The sequence below is a fragment of the Trachypithecus francoisi genome, unplaced genomic scaffold, assembly GCF_009764315.1.
Source record: "Trachypithecus francoisi isolate TF-2019V2 unplaced genomic scaffold, Tfra_2.0 Lachesis_group6, whole genome shotgun sequence".
NCBI lineage: Eukaryota > Metazoa > Chordata > Mammalia > Primates > Cercopithecidae > Trachypithecus > Trachypithecus francoisi.
The window spans coordinates 33,858,577-33,862,636 of NW_022681471.1; the positions used below are offsets into that span (position 1 = coordinate 33,858,577).

Genomic DNA, 4,060 nt, shown 5'->3' on the forward strand with positions numbered 1-4,060 from the left:
CTTTGGGAGGCCCAGGTGGACGGATCACCTGAGGTCAGTAGTTTGAGACCAGCCTGGCCAACATGGCAAAACCCCATCTCTACTAAAAATACAAAAATTAGCCAGGCATGGTGGCAGGAGACTGTAATCCCAGCTACTCAAGAGGCTGAGGCAGGAGAATCACTTGAACCTGGGAGGCAGAGGTTGCAGTGAGCTGAGATCATGCCACTGCATTTCAGCCTGGGCTACAGAGTGAGACTCTGTCACACACACACACACACACACATACACACACACAAAAGTAGGATATCTATATATACTGATACCGAAAAAATTCCATACACATTAAATAAAAAAGCAAGTGATATCGCAGTCCCTAGTATGGCTATAATCAAAAGGACAGATACTAACAAGTGTTGGCAAAGATGTGAAGAAACTGGAAGTCTCATATACTGCGGGTGGGAACATAAAATTGATCAGCCACTTTGAAAAACAATCCAGTAGTTCCTCAAAACGTTAAATACAGAGTTACCATATGACCCAGAAATCCCACTCCTAGATACATACCCAAAAGACATGAAAATATATGTCCACACAAAAACTGAAACATGAATACTCATAGGCATGTTATTTATAATAGCCAAAATGTAGAAACTGGCTCATTGCGGTGGCTCACGTTGGTAATCCCAAAACTTTGGGAGGCCGAGGCAGTTGGATCATGAGGTCAGGAGATTGAGACCATCCTGGCCAAAATGGTGAAACCCTGTCTCTACTAAAAAAAAAAAAAACATACAAAAATTAGCTGGGTGTGGTGGCACATCTCTCACCATAAGTGGGTCTCTAATCCCAGCTACTCAGGAGGCTGAGGCAGGAGAATCACTTGAACCAGGGAGTCGGAGTTTGCAGTGAGCCGAGATGACACCACTGCACTCCAGCTGGTGACAGAGTGAGACTCCATCTCAAAAAAAAAAAGTAGAAACTACCCAAATGTCCAAATGACAAATAGATAAACAAAATGTAGTATATCCACACAATGGATATGCCAAGAGCAAGTTGCAAGTTTTGGGTTTTTTTTTTTTTTTTTTTTTTTTGAGACAGGGTCTCACTCTGTTGCCCAGGCAGGAGTGCCGTAGCACAATCATGACTCACTGCAGCCTTGGCCTCCCAGGCTCAAGCAATCCTCCCAACTCAGCCTCCTGGGTAGCTGTGACTACAGGAACACACTGCTACATCCAGCTAATTTTTTGTATTTTGTAGAGAGACAGGGTTTTGCCATGTTGCCCAGGCTGGTCTTGAACTCCTGAGCTCAAGTCATCCACCTGCCTCAGCCTCCCAAAGTGCTGAAATTACAGGCGTGCACCAACATGCCTGGCCTGCAAGAGCAATTTTATTCAGCAATAAAAAGAATGAAGTTCTGATTCATGCTACAACATGGATGAACCTTGAAAACACTGTGCTAAGTAAAATAAGCCAGTCACAAAATATTACATATTCTTCCATTAATATCAAAGTCCAGAATAGGGAAATCTATAAAGACTGAAAGTGGATTAGTGGTTGCTAAAGGTTGGGGGATAAAGAGGCGATAGCTAAAGGATACAGGGTTTGTTTCTGAGGTGATGAAAATGTTCTAAAAATTGACTATGGCAGTGGTTGCACACATCCATGAATATACTAAAAACAATTGAACTGCACACTTTAAATGTGTGAATTGTGTGTGTACGAATTATAGCTCAAAAAAGCTGTTGTTGTTTTTTTTTAAAAAAAAGCAAGTGATAGAATAATACATGTACTATGAGCTCATTTATATAAAAACCAAAACTACATATGCATGTAATATAAACATTTGTGAATGTATGTAAATATAAGAACATGATTTGGAAGAATACCCACCCATCTGTTAGCATTGGTTGCTTTTGGGGAGAGAAGTAGGATTGCCTTCTGTAACATCACACTTTCCTGTTTCTCCTCCTACCACCTGGTTGTTCCTCCAAATTGCTTTGTAGGCATTCTTTCCTCTGCTCCTTCCTTTATAATCCACATTTAACTCTTCAGGCTTTCCTTGAAGTGATCATATGATCACATATTTCCCATGGTTTCAACAACGCGGGTCCATATCCTGACTCATTTATTCAACAAATAATCCACTGAGCACCTGCTAAGTACTGAACCAGTTGCTAGACATTCAGCAGGACAGAGGCAAATAAGATTGCCATTCTCATGAAGTTTACATTCTAGTTGTGGTGAAGATATATAATAATAAGCAAACCAATAAATGGACAGACAATTTGAGATTATGTTAAGTGGTAGGGAGAAAACAAAACAGGGTGAGGGGCAGGCGCCACGGCCATGCTGAGCGCCGAGTCTCGCACCATGCCCCACGCTGCGGTCCACTGCGCAGGTCGCTCCCTGCCACCTGAGGCCCACATGCTAGCCATGTCCCGTCCACCGTCAACGCGGGCCACCTTGGGCATCCTGGCCCGGCACGCCATGGTGCTAGGCACCATGGAGATGGGGGGCCACATGGACGCATCCGCCAGTGCCATGGCCATGCACACTTTCCTGAAGTGCAGACACACCAAGCTGGACATGGCCTTCACGTACAGCGATGGCCAGTCCAAAACCATCCGGGGCGGCCTGGGGCTGGGCAGTGACGACTACTGAGTGAAATTTGCCACCAAGGCCAGCCCTTGGGAGGGAAAATCACTAAAGCCTGACACTGTCCGGTACCAGCTGGAGACGTCATTGAAGAGGCTGCAGTGTCCCCAAGTGGACCTCTTCTACCTACATGCACCTGACCACAGCACCCCAATGGAAGAGACACTGTGTGCCTGCCACCAGTTGCACCAGGAAGGCAAGTTCATGGAACTTGGCCTCTCCAACTATGCCGGCTGAGAAGTGGCGGAGATCTGTACGCTCTGCAAGAGCAAAGGCTGGGCCAGGCACGGTGGCTCACGCCTATAATTCCAGCACTTTGGGAGGCTGAGGTGGGTGGATCACGAGGTCAGGAGATCGAGACCATCCTGGCTAACATGGTGAAACCCTGTCTCTATTAAAAATACAAAAAAAAAAACAAAAAACAAAAAAATAGCCAGGTGTAGTGGTGGGCACCTATAGTCCCAGCTACTCAGGAGACTGAGGCAGGAGAATGGCGTGAACCCGGAAGGCGGAGCTTGCAGTGAGCCGAGATGGTGCCACTGCACTCCAGACTCACAGAGTGAGACTCCGTCTCAAAAATAAATAAATAAATAAAAACAAAGGCTGGATCCTGCCCACTGTGTACCAGGGCATGTACATGCCACCACCTGGCAGGTGGAAATGGAGCTCTTCCCCTGCCTCGGGCACTTTGGACTGAGGTTCTATGCCTACACCCTCTGGCTGGGGTCCTGCTGACCGGCAAGTACAAGTATGAGGACAAAGGCAAGAAACAGCCCAGGGGCCACTTCTTTGGGAATAGCTGGGCTGAGACCTATAGGAATCGCTTCTGGAAGAAGCACCACTTCAAGGCCATTGCCCTGGTGGAGAAGGCCATCCAGGCTGTGTATGGTGCCAGTGCCCCCAGTATGACCTCGGCCACCCTCTGGTGGATGTACCACCACTTACAGCTGCAGGGTGCCCATGGAGACGCAGTCATCCTGGGCATGTCCAGCCTGGAGAAGCTGGAGCAGAACTTGGCAGTGACAGAGAAAGGGCCCGTGGAGCCGGCTGTCACGGACACTTTTAATCAAACCTGGCATTTGGTTGCCCACGAATGTCCCAACTACTTCTGCTAGGCCCATTGTGGCTCAGGCTGCCCAAGGCTTTTCTGTCACCTTTTGTTCTCTCATGCCAACCAGTCTTGGCCTTGAGCTGACTTAGCAGGGTCTTTCTGGATCGTCTGGATCCATGCGTTATTTTTCTAGCTCCCTGCTCACTTTACATTGTGAAAGGTGGGGGTGAGTCCCACTTGGGCATTTCCCGTTGAATAAAGCAGGCACTTGACCCAGCCATAGCCCAGGTCAACCCCCCAGCCCCGCCAAAAAAAAAAAAAAAAGAGAGAAAAAACCAGGGTGATGCGATGAGATACTGATCACAGTAGGGGGCT

At 47.2% G+C, this 4,060-nt stretch overlaps 1 pseudogene; it reads left to right on the top strand.

The window, feature by feature from the left end:
• The first annotated feature begins 2,325 nt into the window (after positions 1 to 2,325).
• Positions 2,326 to 3,749, top strand: LOC117077679 (annotated as a pseudogene).
• The last annotated feature ends 311 nt before the right edge of the window (positions 3,750 to 4,060 follow it).